Source organism: Pinus tabuliformis, chromosome 7 (genome assembly GCF_031772625.1).
Source record: "Pinus tabuliformis cultivar Carrire ecotype Pingquan chromosome 7, CPIR1, whole genome shotgun sequence".
NCBI classification, from domain to species: domain Eukaryota; kingdom Viridiplantae; phylum Streptophyta; class Pinopsida; order Pinales; family Pinaceae; genus Pinus; species Pinus tabuliformis.
The window spans coordinates 668,955,627-668,976,865 of record NC_142293.1 but is presented as its reverse complement, the minus strand read 5'-3'; the positions used below and the strand labels follow the sequence as shown (position 1 = coordinate 668,976,865).

General features: G+C 39.2%; 1 protein-coding gene across 1 annotated transcript in view; it reads left to right on the top strand.

Moving 5' to 3' along the window:
* The window catches only part of LOC149249229 (uncharacterized), a 194,239-nt gene that overhangs the window by 9,744 nt on the left and 163,256 nt on the right, over positions 1–21,239 (top strand). The gene's annotated exons all lie outside the window — the stretch shown is intronic.

Genomic DNA, 21,239 nt, shown 5'->3' with positions numbered 1-21,239 from the left:
ATAGGCTGAAATATTAGAGAGAGGTTCTTAAAAGATCTGCATGGAATTGTGCTTCACTTGAAGGGTCCGAGTGCCTTTTTATAGAGGTTGAGAAGAGCTGGCCGACCTTTAATTAGAGGGAAAAGAAAATTCAAATTTTCAATTTCGTTGGAGCCAAAAACGTTGGAGGCCGACTTCAATTAATTTTCAAATTGAAATTGAGATTTTGGATTTTGTAGCCAAAAACCCGCAAAACATTAGGACCACTTAAATTTGAATTTTGATAAATAATTTATGAAGAAATCTTCCTCCCTTTTGACTTTGACTTAGAATAGGAGAAGCTCATTTAACTTAATTTTCCTTGGATAGTCAAATTTGCTTGTAGCATCTCCCTTGGGGATCTATGGCTACTTAATGGGATTCCAATCTTTAATCGAGCATTTCTCCGTAGTCGTGAGGGGCCACGAAGCGTGCCATATACCATTGGAATTGGCTTGAGAAGGAGCATCCAATGATGATGACCTTACGAGCAAACCCATTGATCTTCATCCTCAGAGTCATCAATAAGTGTGAGGCTTCTTGAACATTGGAGCTTCAATTGATGCAATCTAGACAAATATTAAGAGTGTTCAAGAATAGATGTTGGCATTAATGACAACACCATTCAACATCGATGGCAGTATCGAGAAGTATAAAGCAAGGTTCATGGCGAGAGGGCTAGCCCCGAAAGAGGGAGTGGATTACAAGGAGACATTCACACATGTCGCCAAATATACATCCATTAGAGCAGTTATGTCCATTGCTTTAGAGATGGGGTGGAGGATACATCAGATGGATGTGAAGACTACTTTCCTCAACGGGGTGATTAAGGAGGAGGTGTATATTGAGCAGCCTTAGGGTTTTGAGGTGTATGGGAGAGATTCCCATGTATGCAGGTTGAAGAAGGCCCTTTATGGGTTGAAGCAGGCTCCACGCGCATGGTATGCTAGGATTGATGGATATCTTCTTGGTTTGGGCTTCACCAAGAGTGAGGCAGATCCCAACTTGTACTTTGTGCTTGTTGAGGATGAACTACTTATCTTGGTATTGTATGTGGACGATCTCTTCTTGACAGGATCAAAGAAGCTCATAGGGATGTGCAAGGAGGACCTTGCTTCAGAGTTCAACATGAAGGACATCAACTTAATGCACTACTTTTTGGATTGGAGGTGTGGCAGTAGTTAGGAGAGATTTTCCTTGGGTAGGGAAAGTATGTAGTTGAGATCTTGAGGAGGTTTAGGATGGAGGATTGCAAGCCTATGTCTACACCAATAATCACTAACCTGAAGAAGCTCGGTGATTCTAAGGGTGAATTAGTATATCTCGCACTCTATAGGCAGTTGATAGGTTCCTTGATGTATCTGGTCAACACTAAGCCAAATATATGTTTTGCTATGAACACACTCAACTAGTTCATGATGGAGCTGAGATAGGTTCATTGGGTGGCAACGAAGCATGTGTTGAGATACTTGTGTTGTACAGTAGACTTTGGACTGGGATATGTTAGATCTGGAGGAGTGGAGTTGCAGGGGTACACATATTCTAATTGGGTAGGGAGTGTGGTGGATAGAAAATCCACATCTGGATGTTGTTTCTGCTTGGAATCAATGACGATATCATGGTTCAGCAAGAAGCAACAGTTAGTGGCACTCAGTTCAGCAGAGGCAGAGTACATGGCAGCGAGTATGGTGAGTTTTGAGGCAGTGTGGCTTTGTAAGATGCTTGCAGGATTATTTGCAAATGGGGCCAACAATGATTCACTGTGATAATCAGAGTTGCATTAAGCTCTCTAAGAATCCTGTGTTTTATGATCGGTCCAAACATATTGAGATCAAATATCAATTCATTAGAGATAAGGTCCAGAGAGGTGCTGTGAGATTGCAGTACATTTCTATAGAGGATCAGGTGGCAAATGTTCTCACTAAGCCTCTAGTGAAAGGGAAGTTTGTGAAGTATCGAGATAAGCTGGGGGTGGTGGAGAATCCCTTCCTTGCTAGGAGGGAGTGTTGAAGTTAGTGATAACTTTGGAAGGTCTTGTGCATAGACTTGGTGTATTAGCATGTGGAAGACATTATTTGCCTCTTCTAGGTGCTTGCTTGGTGGAGTAAGTGATTTATATCTTCTTTCCTAAGTCTAACTTAGGAAAAGTACAATAATAAAGGTTAATTAATTGTTGTAGACTATTAAATCATTTTTTAAGGATATATAATTTAATTATTTAAGTGACTTAGAAATAATATGAACCCGTTGATCTCTAAGATGGTTCTAGAAGGGAGATTGGGGTTAGAGATTTAGACTTAATGAAGATTATAAAGGGAGCCTAGCAAGGAGGTGAAGACATCAGTGAAATGAGTGAGTCATCACGAAGAAAGAACAATTTTCTCTAAGTGCGAGCGACTTTGTGGACCAAGAGTGTGTTAGTTTTTGTAGCATCGGATGTGTTCTAGTCACAAAACTTGGTGGAGAGGCTAAAATATATGAGATCTCCATAACCCAAAAATCGTTTATGGAAATTCCACCTAAAGATGACTTAATTAGATTATTAACCTTTTTTTTAATGTTTCCTAAGTCTAAACTCAGGAAACTGGTTAGTTGATCAGAATTAATTAAGTCAAGGTGAGAATAGTCTAGAAACTCACATGGATCGATAGAAGATTAATTCGGGTCCTTGATTAAGATCTAATCTTGGCCATTGCTGCTCCAACAGAGGATTATAAGAAGAAGTTGATGGGTAGATGGAGAATACACCAGTGCAGATACTCAGTGATCTAGATAGTTCGATTTTCCAGTGCAAGTGATTTAGCAGGAGAAATCGAGTCAGAGGTCGAGTTGCAGGTGGCAGAGGGGCAGAGTAGCAGATTTCCAGAGGAGTCTCCAGTTTCAGAAGAGTCAAAAGAGAAGGTCGAAAATATTCCTTAGGAGGTAGTGCAGGGACTGCGCAGTGCCTCAAGATAGGCAGTTCGATTAAGCCAGAAGGAGGGTCGATTCAGCTTCCAGAGGCCAGGAAAATTTCCAGGAGGTTGGAAGAATCACTTCCAGTCAATGTTGCGAACATTGGCATTAGCATAAAATTGACAAGGGTCCGGAAAACAAAAAAATCGTAAAAATCGGGAAAATATCGGTAAAAATCTGCAAACATCGACAAAATTAAGATACCGTAAAAATATCTTTAAAAATCGGCTAACATCGGCTAGGCCAAAAAATTGTGGTTTCGAGATAAAATCGGGATGTTATCGAGATGTTCACAACACTGCCTCCAGTGGTAGCAACAGGTTAGACGTCACATCAGAGGCAATTTCTGGGCAGTACGAGTGGGGCCTGCGCAAAAGCAACGCAGAAGGTTGACACACAGGGTTCTAGAGCCAGTTCTGAGGCTCAATTTGTTGCGGGATTGCTCGAGGGGAAGAGTAAATTCCCTCATATATCTTTGCTAGAGTTTTTCTCATATAAAAATGCTAGTTTGGCATCATTTTGTTGTACTCAAAATTTACGCTGTTGCATAAATAATAAAACCATGCTACATCGATTTTCCCACGTTGGGTTTTTCCAGGGACAATTGTCCTAAATTAACGGTGTCACAATTCTTGTGTGTGTGCTAGAATTTCTTAATTTCCAATATTCTATTTTTCGACAATATATATATATATTTATGGTGAAAATTGCAGTTGTGATTTTATTCATTGTTTGTTGTAGCAAAATAAACTGCATAATTAAATTTACAGTTTGGAGAATAATTTCTAGTTGCTGCAATAAATGAAATTTTCGCATGGTATCAGAGCATGAGTGATCAGCCGAGAAGCTTAGAAGCGGAGAAGGGAATTTCATTGTTTAGTGGGAGCAGCACGCCGAAATTCGCAGAGGCTATGCAAAACCGAGATAGGCAAATCGAATTGCTGGGAATAATTCGATTTTTAGTTGCAGGTGGCAAAAGAATTTCGAATTTCCTAGAATAGTGATTTGAGCAATCAGAGAGAGCAACAACAACTCAGATTTTCGTTGAGCATATTTCTGATTGGACGCAGAGGATTTGTAGTAGTTTTTGATTGCGGAATTAGCGTCGGGTGCAAGAAGCGCACATAATTGTCCTTTCTATGACCATGGACATAATTGACATTCAGGGGCCTTAGATTTGTCTTCCAGGTTGGAGGACGAATTTGCTTTCCTGCTAGGATCAGCTTCATAGGGTCTCTGGTATATAGACAGTAGAGCATCAGGTCACATGACAGGGGTTAGAGAATATTTCTCTAGCTACAACAAGGAGCAACTGGACTTCCAGATTACAATGGGGAACAAAACGAAGTGTGCTCCAATAGGGAGAGGTACCATTGATTTTTAGAGGGAGTCAGGAGCAAGCACCAATGCTACAAATGTATTGCATGTGCCAGGATTGGGTATGAACTGATTTCAGTAACCCACTTACAAGATAAAGGATATGATATCCATTTCGTAGGGAAGAAAGTGTTTGTCAAACACTTAAGTTGGAACAAGGTAAGACAGATTGGAGTTCAAAGCAATAGATTATACAGGTTGCAGCTCGACTCTCCAATGGCATTAATAGACAATGACATTAGCAGTGGGAAGGAACTGAATGAGTTATGGCATAGAAGAATGGGACACCTACACCACGGAGTACTCAAGATGCTCAGGGAAATAGTAACAGTGGTTCCAAAACTTGGGACAGAACATGATGATGTGTGCAGAGGATGCGTACTTGGGAAGTATGCTAAGGTAACATTCCCAAGAAGTGACAACAGAGCAGATGGAGTGTTAGGACTTATACATTCAGATATTTGTGGCCCGATGTCCACTGGAGCTCTCAGTGGTGCCAAATACTTTGTCATTTTTATTGATGACCATTCCAGAAAAAACTAGATCTACTTTTTGAAGACCAAGGATGAGGTCTTCGATCGTTTTAGGGAGTTTAAGGCTCTCGTGGAGAATACGACAGGAAAGAAGATCAAGGTGCTTCACGAAGATAGTGGTGGAGAGTATATTGATAAAGACTTCACAGATTTTTGTGCAAAGGAAGACATAATAAGAGAGTGGACAACTTCGTATTTTCCACAACAGAATGGGGTCGCGGAGCGGAAAAAAAGAACCATAATTGGGGTTGCAAAAGAAATGTTATATGACCAAGATTTTCCCATTTTTCTATGGGCAGAGGCATGTAACACGACAATATATATCCAGTATAGGACTCCTCATAGAGCATTGGGGAAGAAAACACCAGAAGGGGTCTTCATAGGGAAGAAGCCTGAGGTTAGTCACTTCAAAATCTTTGGCTGTTTTGCTTATTGCCACGTGCTAGATGAGAAGCGCACCAAACTGGATCAGACTGCAGAGAAGGGGTTTCTCGTTGGGTATAGTGAGACCTCCAAGGCATACAAGATCTACATTCCTAGCAATAGGAATATTGTAGTGAGACGGGACGTAAAGTTCATGGAAGATCGAGCTTTCAAGAGATCTCGTGAGATGCTTGCAGGGGATCAAAATAAGCCAGCGGAAGCTCCATTTGTCCAGCAGCAGGGGCAACCAGTGGAACCAGCAATGAGACAATCATAGGGATCCAATACAGTAACCAGTTCTAGAATTTCCTCAGAAGCCGAGAATCCATTGAGATTTCAGGAGATAAAGCAACAGAGTCAGGATGAGGAGGAGCTGGTTGAACCTTAGACATTGAGAGATGCAAAGGAGTTTATTGGCGCGCCTAGGACAAACAAGAGAGAGCACAGACAACCTGACAGATATCAAGCATTGGTAGCTCAAGTTGCAGAACCTTCCAGCTTTCAGGAAGCCGCACAACATCAGGTGTGGGTAGATGCCATGGTAGAAGAATACAACTCTATCATGATGAACAATGTTTGGGAGGTAGTGCCGAGGCTTGAGGACATGTCAGTTGTAGGTTCTTGATGGATCTACAAGATCAAGTATGTTGCAAATGATAGCGTGGAGAAGTACAAGGCTAGGTTTGTGGCAAAGGGGTATGCACAAAAAGAAGGGATAGATTATGAGGAGACCTTTGCCCCAGTTGCTAGATACACTTCTATTTGGTTAGTTATATCCCTAGCAGCTCATATGGGATGGCAGATTCACCAGATGGATGTCAAGACAACATTCTTGAACGGGGTGATAGAGGAAGAGGTGTACATAGAACAGCTAGAGGGCTTCAAGACTCATGAGAGGCGCACTCGTGTGCAGATTGAAGAAAGCTCTATATGGGCTCAAGCAGGCTCCTAGGGCATGGTATGGTCGGATTGACAACTACTTGTAGCAAATGGGATTTGTCAAGAGTGACAGATTCCAACCTTTACTATTTGATGGTAGAGGGTGAGCCACTCATCCTAGTATTGTATGTGGATGATCTCTTCTTGATAGGATCATCAGGGCTCATAGAGGATTGCAAGAGGAACCTGACAACAGAGTTTGATATGAAGGATTTGGGGTTGATGCACTATTTCCTAGGATTGGAAGTGTGGCAGAAGGACGGGGAGATCTTCCTTGGGCAGGGAAGATACGCTACAGATATTTTGAAGAGGTTCAGAATGCAGGATTGTAGACCCATGTCTACACCCATGATCACCAACTAGAAGAAGATAGATGCATCAGATGACAAAGATGTTGACCCCACCTTGTATAGACAGCTTATCGGTTCTCTCATGTATCTGGTCAACACTAGGCCAAATATCTGCTTTGTAGTCAATACCCTCAGTTAGTTTATGGTAGAACCGAAGAGGGTACATTGGGCAACAACGAGGCATATTTTGAGGTATGTGCGTGACACAATCGAGTATGGGTTGAGATATACCCGAGGGGATGACGTCAGACTATGTGGGTTCATAGATGAAGATTAGGCAGACAGTTCAGTGGATAGGAAAAGTACCTTTGGGCACTACTTCAGTGTTGGATCAGAAATGGTTTCTTGGTGTAGTAGGAAGTAGAAGTCAGTGGCACTGAGCTCTGCAGAAGCAGAGTATATGGTAGCAAGCATAGCTACGTGTGGAGCTATATGGCTTCGGAAGCTACTGGTAAGCTTGTTTAGGCAAAGTATGGTGTCTACTGTGATAATCAAAGTTGCATCAAGCTCTTTGAGAATCCTGTGTTTCATGACAGGTCGAAACACATAGATATCAAGTGTCATTTCATCAGAGATTGTGTGCAACATGGAGCAGTCCAGCTATAGTATGTTCCCACAGAAGAGAATATTGTAGATATACTCACGAAATCTCTAGGGAGAGCTAAGTTTATCTATTTTAGAAAACAAATGGGTATGGTGGAGAACCCATTTCAGTAGCAGGGACAAATTATTTCGGATGCTTCTCAGTTGTAGTAGTTGTAGTTGCAACAACAGATGAGAGGAAGTTGCAGTGCAAATGCAGGGTTGGCAACAACATGATAGTGTCAACAACAACACAGATGCAACCTTAGAGTTGCGCAGAAGTTAATGGGTAGCAACAACCAAACATCAACAGTGTGACAGAAGATGATACATAGAAAAAGTGTTGTGGTAGGATGTGCAGCACTAGAACACCGTCCTCGCTAAGAGAGAGTGTTAGTTTTTGTAGCATCAGATGTGTTCTAGTCACAAAACTTGGTGGAGAGACTAGAAAATATGAGATCTCCATAACCCATAAATCATTTCTGGAAATTCCACCTAGAGATGACTTAATTAGATTATTAACCTATTTTTTAATGTTTCCTAAGTCTAAACTTGGGAAAATTGGTTGCTTATTCAAAATTAATTAAGTCAAGGTGAGAATATTCTAAAAACTCACACGGATCGACAAAAGATTAATCTGGGACCTTGATTAAGATCTAATCTTAGTCGTTGGTGCTCCAATAGAGGATTATAAGAAGTTGATGGGTAGATGGAGAATACACCAGTGCAGATACTTAGTGATCTAGATAGTTTGATTTTCTAGTGCAGGTGATTCAGCAAGAGAAATCGAGTCAGAGGTCGAGTTGCAGGTGGTAGAGGGGCAAAGTAGTAGATTTCCGGAGGAGTCTCCAACTCCGGAAGAGTAAAAATAGAAGGTCGAAAATATTCCTCAGGAGGCAGTGCAGGGACTGCGTAGTGCCTCAAGATAGGCAGTTCGATTAAGCCAGAAGGAGGGTCGATTTATTTTCCAGAGGCCGGGAAAATTTCTAGGAGGCTGGAAGAATCACTTCTAGTGGCAACAATAGGCTAGATGTCACATCAGAGGCAGTTTTTGGGTAGTACGAGTGGGGCCTGTGCAGAAGCAACGTAGAAGGCTGATGCAGAGGGTTCCAAAGCCAGTTCTGAGGCTCAGTTTGTTGCGGGATTGCTTGAGGAGGAGGGTAAATTCCCTTAGATATTTTTGCCAGTATTTTTCTCAGATAGAAATGCCAGTTTGGCATCATTTTATTGTACTCAAAATTTCTGCTGCTGCATAAATAATAAAACCCTCAACTGCTGCACTGATTTTCCCACATTGGGTTTTTCTAGGGACAATTGTCCAAAAATAATGTGTCACAATTCTTGTGTGTGTGCTAGAATTTCTTAGTTTCCAATATTTTATTTTTCGGTAGTATTTTTTTATGGTGAAAATTGAAATTGTGATTTTATTCATTGTTGCCGTAGCAAATAAATTGCATAATTAAATTTATAGTTAGGAGAATAATTTCCAATTGCTGCAATAGATGAAATTTTCACAGAGCGCAGAGAAGGAGAAGTGCGGCTGGATTGGGGCGAATCCAAGGGGGCAGTGTAAGAGGAGATTGTAGGGCCGAGTTGCTGGAAGGAGATAATTTTATCTGGAGGAGGTCAAGTTGCTGTAGGGCCAAGTTTTCCCTTGTGCACATCAGTGGCATGCAAGGAGGGTGCAGGTCGAGTTGCTGGTTGAGTATTTGGGCCGAGTTCTCCAAGCCGATTTCATCGAGAGGATAATTTCCTAGAGGCAGAGTTCCTTTGGTTGAATTCATTTTGTGAGAGGCGAGTTACAGGTTCCTGGATTTTGTCTTTTTCCTTGTATCTCTGTAGGTTGAAAAACCCATATTTTCCAGATAATTAAATGACAGAGAATTGTTGTGGGTTAATTATTTTGCAACGTGTGATTGATTGCTTGGGTTTATTTCCGCCGCATATATTTAATTCTAGAAGTTAAAAATTACCAATGATTTTATTTTCGGTGATTCAGTAATTATTTGGGTAAATAAATAAATTGTTGGGGATAAATTAAATTGCTGTGAAGAAATGAATCTGGCTGGTATTAGAAATTTAACAAGAAGACTGGTTTGTGCTCTTGAAGAGAGCATAACCACCGAAGGCCAAAGTAACAATCTAGAGGAATCCATAGCATTGAGAAACCTGTGTGCAAACAAAGACATAATGATCTTGAAGGTAGAGAAGGGGGATATGATTGCTGTTATGGATTCAAATTAATATCGTGGAAAAATGATTGAGCACTTAATGTTGAGTGGTAGCTACAGGAAGGTGGATAAAGGTTCAAATATCAAAATAATAATAGATATCATGGAGGCAACCATACACTCCTCCTTGGATGAAGACAAGAAAAAGAACATTCCAAAAATTGCTACCATTCCCACATCTATGGTCTGCTGAAACTTCACAAAGAAGGTTATCCTTTGAGACCCATTGTCCACACTATATGCTCTGCTTACAACCTTGCAAAGCTACTAGCTGAAAGAGTTAAACGTCTTGTTGGGAATACTCAATCCTTTATCAAAGATTCCTCTTATTTTGTGGAAGGAATCGAGTCTTTGCAGGTTGGCAAAACAGATCTCTTGATAATTTTTGACGTTGTATCTTTATAAGAGAACACTAAAATTCTTGTAGATGATGCTATCAATATGATTAAGAGGATCGATGATGATGAAATTGAAAACTTAGTTGAAGTTTGTTTGAAATCAACTTATTTTAGCTTCCATGGTGAAATATATGAGCAATTCATGGTGTCACTATGCATTCTCCTCTCTCATCAATCGTTGCCAACCTTTACATGGAGGGCTTTGAAGAAAAGGCAATCAACACTACACTTGAAATACTAGATCACTGGTTGAGGCTTGTGGATGATACCTATTTTATTTGGACCCATGGAAGAGAGAACTTGAACATCTTCTTGGAATGCATGAACAACCAATTGGACTAAATCAAGTTTACCATGGAAATAAATAATGACCGGAAGCTTCCTTTCTTGGATCATTGATCATTCCCTCTCCCATCAAGTCTATAGAAAGAAGACTCACTCTGACAGGTACCTACAAACTGATTCTTACCATCATCCTGCTCAGAAAATAGGTGTTATAAACACCTTAGTTACTAGGGCCAAGCAAATCTTTGATGATGGGCACATTGAACAAGAGCTTGAACACCTATGTAAAGTTTGAAGGAAATGGTTACACTGAAAAACAGGTTAAAAAGGTCATCAAGAGGAAGTGTAAAGATAAAAAAGCTATGACATAACAAAAACTTTCTTGCTACCATACATCCAAGGAACAACTGATAAAATAGCCAAGATCTTAAACAAAAGGAATATAAGAGCAACCTCCTCTCTTCATAGCACTTTAGGAAAATTGCTTGACCATGCTAAGGACCAAATAGATCATAAGAAAGCCAAAGGTGTCTGCTTTGTTCCTTGTGAGTGTAGCAAGGTTTATATCAACGAAACTGGTAGGACACTTCAGATTAGGTTTAAAGAACCATGGTGCTGACATCTCACATGTATGCACAAAAAATCAGCTCTTGTATAGCACTCAAACAACTCCAAACATCATATCTGCCTTGAGAAAGCCAGAGTTATTGCAAAAATTTATCATTACATGAAAAAAAAGACTAGAGAGGCCGTGGAAACTGAGAGGCACCCTACTAACTTGAATAAAGATGATGATTGGAGATTAAGCAAGAGCTGGTGCCCTTTCATAAACCATATTAAAAGCAAAGACAACAACATTGTAAATAGTATGCATCTGAGAATGACTCAGCCTTTTTAAATACTGCTCATTGGTTTCCTCTATTTATAATTGGTCGCTACCTCACTCTTCCCTTGAAAACTTGTCTCATGATGGATTATGATATGGACAAAATTCGTTATCATACAACTATTCAGAATATCTGGACTATGAGAATATCCATCATAGGATAAATAGTATATATAAATAAATTATTTGAGTACAAAAGTGATATGATTGAATATAATGAAGGTCTCATATATATAGTTAGGCACGAAAGCCCTTTCATAGGGAGTCATGTCTTTTCATAGAGACATGTCATTTCATTTGTCTCTTCATTAACTATTAATTAATAAAATATTGTTATTTATTTATTGATATAGTTATGTTCATAACATTGCTGTTCCCTTTAGAAATGCTTTTTCCTCAAATCATATTGCTGAAAAGGCTTGATATCTTTTTCTGTCTTGTATTGTCTTAGTGTCTTTCCCAAATCTTGGAATTGTCATCCTTGATGATACAAGATGATATGAACTTTTAATTGTGGTACAAAATTGTCGCACTGTGAAATGATCTAACCATCCCAAATTATTCTTATGTGGAGCCTTGGGGTTATTTGATACCTAGGATGAATTCTTATCATAAGACAATTTCACTGACATCAATATTTTTCGGAACATAGCTTGGTTGTTTCCATCCTATATGATGTTCTTACGTTGCCTGATTAAGGTATCTCCTTTATGATGAAGATGTCGATAAGTTTTCTTTATAACTTGATTCTCCCTTATCATGCTCATGGTGATTTCTTGATTTTTTTTTCATGTATATGATTACTTTCATTCACAATTGTTGCTTGGTAGATTGTAGAATCTTCACTTGGGATTTCTGTCATTTGGATTGCAGCCTCTGAATATGTCTTCAATTTAATTGGATTGAGATCTTTATGATTTGTGATATTATCTGGATCATTGTTTATTCCCATTTTTGAACTTGGATTTCTGCAACTTACAATGCTTCTTTTGTGATAAGTTCTTCTAATTTGTTCTTCAACAATTTCTTATCATTTTTAAATTTCTTAATTTGGGTAAGTTAATTTTGATTATGACTTTTTTGTATGTGAAAGTTCTTCGTTCTCTAGATTGCCTATGTCACATTAGTGTCTTTATTCTCATCTTTTAACTTTTGATTTGTTCTAATAATCTTTGATTAAGGTCTTTTAAGCGCACATTTTCTTCTTCTTTCTCTGATAGACTCTTGTTGAGTTTCTTCTTGAGACCTTCCTTTTCTTGTTCTAATTTTTGCTTCATAGCCTTGGACTTCTTGACCTGTGCAAGTAATTTCTGATTGTGATTTTTTAAGCGAGAAATTTCATTGTCCTTTTTTGTTGATTATCTGTAAAACATTCTCAAGCTTTTTGTATTTTTTGTTGTGATACCTTCTTGCTTTGTTGAAGCTTTGCGAGTTTGTCTTCTAAATTTTTTGATACATTGGACAACAATGTTTGCAATTTTTAAGAATATATATGGAATTTATCTTTCACTCTTTCTTAGTTTCTTTAATTCCTTAAATATTCTCATATATATATATATTCTTTTCCTTAATTAAGAATGGATTTTAAATAAACTTAAAATACCTTTGAAGTTGAGTTGAAAAAATAACCTTGTAGAAAGAAAGGAGGAAATTATTTTAACGTCCATGAGGCTAAAGATAGCCTATGGGATAGATTGCTTCTCCATCTGGCTCTTATATTCAGCCCTTTTCCTGTGAAGTCTCACAATAAACGCTCCTAGCTTCTCGACAAACCCCTCGCTGAATAGATTATCCCAAGAGCTAGTTACCATAATATCTGCATAACTTTCCTTGTTGTCTTTGAAGGCCTCGCATTTTAAAATGAAATGCTTTTTTGTTTCCACTTTTCTGGAAGAGCAAAAAATACATACTCTTTCCTCCCACACTTCTTTTGGCCTTTTCCAGTGCCCTGTTTCACAATGAAGTTGATGAGAATTAGTCCTTAGTTGAGCAATAAGAATTTTGGCTCTCCAAGAAATATTGGCCCCTATGTACGCTTTTTGTTGATGATTATGAGTGGGATTAAACCTATGTTGCATGAGTTTCTAGAACGTGGGAATGTTGGGAACTTGGGTACGGGTGTCTGGAACAGCTAGAGGTTTCCCCAAAATTTATAGGGAATGGCTAATCAGGAGCAGTAATATTATATAATAAAAAAATAAAAAAAATAAAAAAATTCTTAATTATATAATTTATATAATAATCAAAATTAATATTGAATCAACATATTCAAGCATTAAGCCCCAAGGGATAGCTCAAATGGTCGAGTTCCCGTTGCTAAGCACTTTCCCAGTTGGGAGGTCACGGGGTCAAATCTCCTCGACGCCCTCGGGGTTAGGCCTGATATGGCCGACCGGCAGATCCCTTCGGGTGGAACTGCCCCGCTTCTCTACGTGGACGTAGCGGCCACTCAGTGCCCGTGAACCACATTGAAAAAAAAAAAAAAAAATCAATTTAAATATATAATCTCTCTTATATATAAATCATTGTTTTACAAAACGGCCGAATCGACTCCGACTTGGCCGAGTTGAACCGAGTTGATGGCCTTTGCAATGAAACGGTGGCTAACCCGGTTCGGTTGACCGAGTCACATACGACTCGGCCGAGTCATCCAATGACTCGGCCGAGTCATATGTGACTCGGTCAACCCGACCGGGTCCGTTATGACTCGGCCGAGTCAATGTAGGGCCGGCTGGGCAGCGTAACAGCTCATGAAATTTCACTTTTTATGTGATTTTTGCAAAAGTTAAATGCAGTTAATGGATTCTAAAGGGTAATTGTAATTTGTTAAATGCTTTTGGGGTCCATTTCCCCCTCCCAAACCCTATTTAAGACAGCCAAATGCTCTCATTCACTCACAGCAGTCTTATGCATTTGAGTGAGAGTCTTCTTTGAGAATTAGTGAGCAGTTCTTGAGCTTGTTTTGGAGCAGCAGTGAGGAGTCTTGGAGGAGCATTGTAGCTGGAGTGAGGAGCTTCTTGGGCAACCATTTGGAGCAGCATTGAGGAGCTGATTCTTGGAGCAAGCTTGAGGAGGCAGTTTGTGCCTGGAGGTATTTTTTTCCACCTCTATAAATCTGGTTTTGCTTAGTAAATTTTAGGTGCATATCAAGAAAGCTTAGAGAGTGTTTTTTGTCAAATAAATGAACATTGAATCAATTTTTTTTTTTTTTTTTTTTTCATTTTCAGATTGTTTTCCTAGTCAAAAAATGGCACCTAGAGCAAAAGATCCTGCTTGGGCATATGTTGAAATGGTTGATAATCAGATGCATTGCAAGTTTTGCCATAGGAAAATTAAGGAAGGTCCTGGGGGGATTAATAGGCTGAAACAACACTTGGCAGGGATTAGAGGCCAAATTACCGCATGTACCTCTGATGAAATTGATGAGATTAGAAAGAATTTGTTGGCCAGCTTTGAGAAATTTAAAGAAGATAAGGCTAGGCAAAAAGAGATACAGGCTGAAATTGGGAGGAAGAGGGAGATACAAAGAATGATGGCTACCAACCCCCACTATGATTTTGAGGGTTCTTCCTCTATCCCTCAAACTGAGGCATCCAACCCTTTCCGTTATGTTCCTCCCTCTTTTGGTTCTGTTCAAGATAAGGGAAAGGGTAGAATGAAGGGTGATGTGACTATCAAAAGTTATTTCACTCCCTCCTCTCCATCAGATGCACATGGTCCCGAAGTTAGTAAAGGTCAAATTCAGCCCACTTTAGATGACCATTGGAAGAAAGAATTGAGGGAGACTGCTTGTGACTACATAGCTAGATGGTGGTATGATGCTGATATCCCCTTTAATGCTGCTCGTTCACCATATTATGAGCCTATGTTTGATGCCATACATGCTGCTGGAAAAGGCTTCAAAGGCCCTACTATGCAAGAGCTAAGGGGGTTTCGTTTGCAGAAAGAAATTCAATCCATTAATGAGTATTTGCAAGAGTTCAGGGACTCATGGGCAAGAACAGGGTGTACCATCATGTCAGATGGATGGACTGATCAAAGAAACCGTACCATCATAAACTTTCTTGTCTTCTGCCCACAGGGAACCATGTTTTTAAAATCAGTTGATGCATCTGATAAGGTAAAAGATGGCCACTTGTTGTTTCAGCTATTGGATGAGGTTATTGAGGATGTGGGGGTGGCTAATGTTGTTCAAATCATCACAGACAATGCCTCTATGTTCTTGCTGGTAAACTGTTAGAGGAAAAACACAAGACCATCTTTTGGACCCCACGCGCTGCACATTGCATAGACCTCATGCTTGAGGATATTGGAAAATTAGATTGGGTCAGAAACACTGTAGATAATGCCAAAAGCATAACAAAATTTATCTACAATCATACACTGGTTTTGAGTCTCATGAGGAAACACACTGGAGGCAAGGATATTATTAGGCCTGCCATCACTAGATTTGCTACACATTTTTTGACATTGCAATCTATGCTTTCCCAACATAGAAACTTGCAAAAGATGTTTTCCAGTGATGAATGGAATCAAAGCAATTGGTCTAACAAACCAGAAGGCAAAGAATTGAAAAGGAAAGTCCATGATGAAACTTTTTGGAGAAAGGCAGCAGAGATTGTGAAGCTTGCTGAGCCACTAGTTAAGGTGTTGCGGTTGGTGGATGGGGAAAGGTTGGCTATGGGCTTCATTTATGAGGCTATGGATCAAGCAAAGGAGCAAATAAAGACAACATACAAGGATAGAGTGGCAAAGTATGGGCCCATTTGGGCAATCATTGATGAAAGATGGAACAATCAACTCCATCGCCCTATACATGCAGCTGGGTATTTTTTGAACCCACGGTATCATTATAAAGCTAAGGAGTCAGGAGCTTTGAGGGGGGAGGTCAGAGATGGACTGGTTGATTGCATTGAACGCATGATCCCATCGGAGTCTGATCAGCTGGAGATGCATCAACAGGTCACATCCTTCAGCAATGCAATAGGTACCTTTGGGAAGAACCTAGCAAAGATTGCAAGAGAAGCAGATGAGCCAGGTAAACAAAAATTTCAATTTTCAATTTCTTAATGGTTTTACAGTTTTATTTTTTTATTAAAGACTAAAGCTTGTTAAATCATTTATAATTTGAAAGTTAGATATAATTTGTAATTTTGTTGAGCTTCAGCCTTCATCTAACTCATAATTCATTACACTCCTATGTTTTTTGCAGCACAATGGTGGGAGGCCTTTGGTGGCCAGTGCCCTCAATTGCAAAAGTTTGCAATTCGTATTTTGAGTCAAACTTGCAGTGCATCTGGGTGTGAGCGCAATTGGTCTGTCTTTGAGAGGATTCACACAAAGAAGAGAAACCGTTTGGAGCAAAAACGGTTGAATGATCTAGTTTTTGTCCAATACAACCTTCGGCTCAGACGGAACCAATTGCTGAACAAAAGACCTGATTCAGATCCCATTGTGTTGGAAGACATTGATCCAACATCAGATTGGGTAGTGGAGAGTCGTCCACCAGAGTTTGATCCTGATGAGGATCTTGATGAACTTGAACTGGAACATCCACTTCAGCCTGTTCAGTTGAATGCAGATCCCAATCCACCAGCCTCAGTCTCACAGCCAGCAAGGAGTAGGACTCCAGTTGTAGGTGCTTCCTCTGCTCAGCCACGACAGAAGCGCAGCCGCATATCTACTCTATCTCAGCTTGCATCTGCTGCACAGCCTGCTAGTGGTACTGGCACCACTTCTACAGTTGCAGTTGGAGACGATGATGATGAGGAGGAGCCATGGGGCCCCTTGTCTGACTCTGATGATGATGATCCAGAGATTGGTCGAGATGATCTTGGCTCCTCTGGCAGTAGCTACTAGCCAGTAGTACTAGTATTGGAGTCTGGTCACCATCACAGTTTACTTTTGTTGTAGAGGCCATTTCTAGCCTCCTTGGTTATTTGTATTTTGTTTTGAGTCTTTGATCATGTATGACAGTTGACTATGTATTGCCATTGGGTACCATTTTGATATAATGGATTGGTTCATGAGCCTACTTTGATCATATGTTGTCTTCCATCTATATTATAATGCTGTGTGTTTGGAAACATGAATGAAAATCTTTAAAATTATGTTTAAAATATTTAAAATTATGTTTTTTTATAAACAAAATAAATATTTAATGTATTTTTTACAACGACCGAGTCATTGAAATTGAGCCGGCCGAGTCATTACCGAGTCTGAGTCGGAGTCGATCCTCGGCCGAGTCGGAGTCGGAGTCGTAAAACATTGATATAAATATATTCTTTGGGTGTCTCTTTCCTTGAGTCTCTCTCTTTTATATATATTAAATGTCAAGTTCATTATCAATTCTCTGACACATGACCAGTCTTTGAAACAATCTGGCTTAAAAATACAAAGGAACAGTTCTACATATGTTTCTTTAGTTATTATTAAGAGAAAAAACAACTCTAATGTTTAAGTATTGATTGCCACATACAATGAATGTTTTAAAACTCCGATTCTGACTCAGAAACGGCCAAGGGTCGACTCTGACTCCGACTCGGAAACGGCCAAGGGTCGTCTTCGACTCCGACTCCGACTCGGTATCGACTCGGCCTGTTTGATTTCAATGACTTGGTCGTTGTAAAAAATACATTAAATATTTATTTTTTTTATAAAAAACATAATTTGAAAGATTTTCATTTATGTTTCCAAACACAAAGCTTTAGAATATAGAGAGAAGACAACATATGATCAAAGTAAGCTTATGAATATATCCATTATATCAAAATGGCACCCAGTGCACTGTCCAATAAAAAGTTCATACTTAGCCACCAATGCCAGGATTCTTTTCTGCCTCAGCCTAAGGACAATTACTAGACTACAACAACAATAATACCAATTCTCTGCCCCTAATGAAGTCTTAAAACCCTTGATTTAATTATGGTCAAGCTCCAGAACAATCAGAGGTAAGTATGTATTTATTAGTCCATTGCCAGAACGTTTGCCTTTTTAAAAACATTGTATGGCTCAATGCATTGTTTTAGTTTTCTAATTCATGCCACTAGGATAACCATACTTCGGCCTTGTAATTTTCAAAACTTTCTCACAATGATAGATTACTTTAGGGCTATAAATATGCAATAAACAACAATCCAACCATTGATATGTAGGAGGCGGAAAATTTTTGACAAATGTGCTTTAGGATTTGGTTAAAGAGCCCAGCCGACCGAGTTGTTACCGAGCTGACCGAGTCATTACCAAGTTGGTCGAGTTGTTACCAAGTCGATCGAGTCAATGACTGGCTCGGTAACAACCCAGCCAGCTGTTCCGTTTTGGCCACCGAGCCGACCCGATCAGGTATTGGCTCGGTTTGACTCGGCCGAGTCGACTTCCTTATATATAAATATATTCTTTGGGTGTCTCTCTCCGGGAGTCTCTCCCTTTTATATTTATAAAATATTAAAATGTCAAGTTCATTATCAGTTCTCTGACACATGACGAGTCTTTGAAACAATCTGGCTTAAAAATACAAAGGAACAGTTTTACATATGTTTCTCTAGTTGTTCTTAAGAGAAAAAGTAAAGCAACTCTAATGTTTAAGTATTGACTGCCACATACAATATGCACACACAATCTTCTGTAATATATATACATAAACAACAAAAGAAATACTCATCAACATGACATCCCAGATATCGCCCTTATGTCAATGTGCCACACACTTCCTTAACCCATCAAGAGATTGCTCTAGTTTCTCAATTAAGGATATCGATGTTAAGGATGTCTTCCTGCGAAGGTTTCAACATAGGCTCATGTTTTGTTGGTAGTTCAACATATTTCTCTACAGGCTTTATATTCCCCAACCCTAGGGAATGCCGAAACTCCTAAAAAAGTAGTCTTCAAAGATCCCAGAATTATTGCAAGCTCCCATGGCAGCTCTCGCTGAAAAGGTAACGTTCCCATACAGTTCCAAAGCTCCCGGGAGCACGATAACCATTGGAATGGGTTTCCCACATCTCAGGAGCGGTTCCGGTGTAATAGAGGATCAAACTCTTCAATATAGTACTTTTTCTTTCTCCCTAGTTCCTTCTCCCAAGTACGTTTGTGGAACTTATCCATAATAAAAGCTTTTATCTCTTTACTGTTTGTGGGACACATGCTCAAGCAAATATCCCATTTACTAAACCATTTGTTATTTTTCCGCATCCAAGTCTTCTTTCTTTTGCACAATATGTCATTAAACACAACCTTAGGTCATATGCCCTCTTCCATTTGCTCAATTTTTTTAAATACCTTATGACTCGCATCATAGCAATTGCTTCAATAGGAGCAACCCCTGTTTCACTTAACAAGATAGCATAAGGAACTACACTTTTAATTTTGAATTTGTTTGTAATCAAACGCTTCTAAATTTTTTCAATTTGTTTTCACTGCATGTCAGATGTATTGCTAGCCCACAGTTCACAACGTAGAGAATCACCAGAATCACTAAAAACCCAAAAAGAGTTAGAGTGGTTTTCCAGTCCCATAACTCTGCCTCTCTACACCTATTTTGAAAAGCATAAAATGCTTTCCAACCCCCCAAAGTTCTTTTCTTTCTACAACCATCCCAACTTAGATTTCTGTTGAAGTCAATTCCAAGGTATTTGTAATCCGCAACTTCTTCCATAATGTTGCCTTCAAAGTAGAACTTATGCTGGTTATGTTTTCTTTTGTTAGAGAAAACCACTACTTTCGTTTTGCTAATATTGACTTGCATCCCCACCCTTCTACAAAAATGCTCAAGGGAAAGTAAGTGCTCTTGCAAACCAAGAGCAAATTTAGCAATCAAAATAAGGTCATTTGCGTACAAAAGAAGCCTTATAACAAACTTTCCCAAATGGATACCGTCACCCCCTTGCGAATTTAGCCACTCTTCAAGCTTGTTGATATATAAACCAAAAAGGGTAGGAGACAATGGACAACCTTGCTTGACCCCAATATCGCTTCTAAAACTTTCAGAAATGCCTGCTAAAGTTCTAATTTTGACTTTCACCTCTTCATACAGCATATGCACAGCTGCTATCAAATGCCTAGGAACCCCAAGTTCCTCCTTTATTTGCCAAAGCTTATCCCTAGGAACTATGTCAAGGGCTTTTCTGAAATCAACAAAGAAACAAAAGACTTCTTCCTTTTTCTCCCAAACTTTTTCAATGATATGCCTTAAAGTTATACCGTGATCAACTGTGGAATGTTTAGGTCTAAAACCTGCTTGTCCTTTAGCATGTTTATCTCTTTCTTCTGCCCACTTGCTGATTTTATTTTCTAACATGCTTCCAAATAACTTTGCAAACAAGGGGTTTATCATTATGGTCCTATAATTAGAGGGATTATTGACATCACCACTCTTGAAAAGAGGTATTGCTAGACTAGTTGTCCAATCTGTGGGGAACCCCTGTTGTATGATGTTATTGAATTTTTTTGTTATGTGAGGTGCAAGAATTTTTAAGCCCCACTTTAGATACTCTACTTGGAGTTCAGTTAAGTCTTTTGCTTTTCCAACACCCAACTTCTTGATACCCATCTCTACCTCTTGCACCATGAAGAGTTCTGTATCAGTGTTGACCAAGGGAGGAGGGTCAACCTTGGGATCCTGCTCATAAAGTTGTCTTGCATAGTCAAACCATTTAGAAGTTGTAATACTATTTTCAGTTTGCATCTTTCTCAGTTGGAGCTCCTTCCAAAATAATTTGGGGTTATTTTTCCCAAGGAAGATTAGTTCTTCTCTCCTTGAAACCATGAAATCAACCTTTTTCTTTCTTAATATCTGCTTGTAAGCTTTGAGCTTTATGTTATCCTTGTTTGACTCTTTCCACATTCTCCTTGCCTTTTTGCATTCCTCGTCAAACCAAGCATTAACTAGAAAGCAATTTGTTTTAGACTTCTTAATTTTTCTCTTTTGCACTCTGCAAGTGCACTTTGAATTAAATGTGTTAATTCGTGACTATGAAGGTCGTGAAATGGGATTTTCTCCTTCTCGAAGAGCCTCTCTAGCGTTATTTTGAAGGTATTACAATTTTCTGGAGTCAAAAGAATTCTTCCCTTTGGGAGATTTTGTTGAACACTCTGAGTTTTTGACCCTAACTGCTTCTTTTCAGTTCAAGAGAAACTTAAATAAATTGGCTTGTGATCTAATTTTAAGTCCCAAAGCTAATCTCTAATCAAAACTTCCTCCATTTTCTCACATAAACTATGCGATCAAATTACATAATCTACTACACTTGCTCCACTGTAAGTATTGC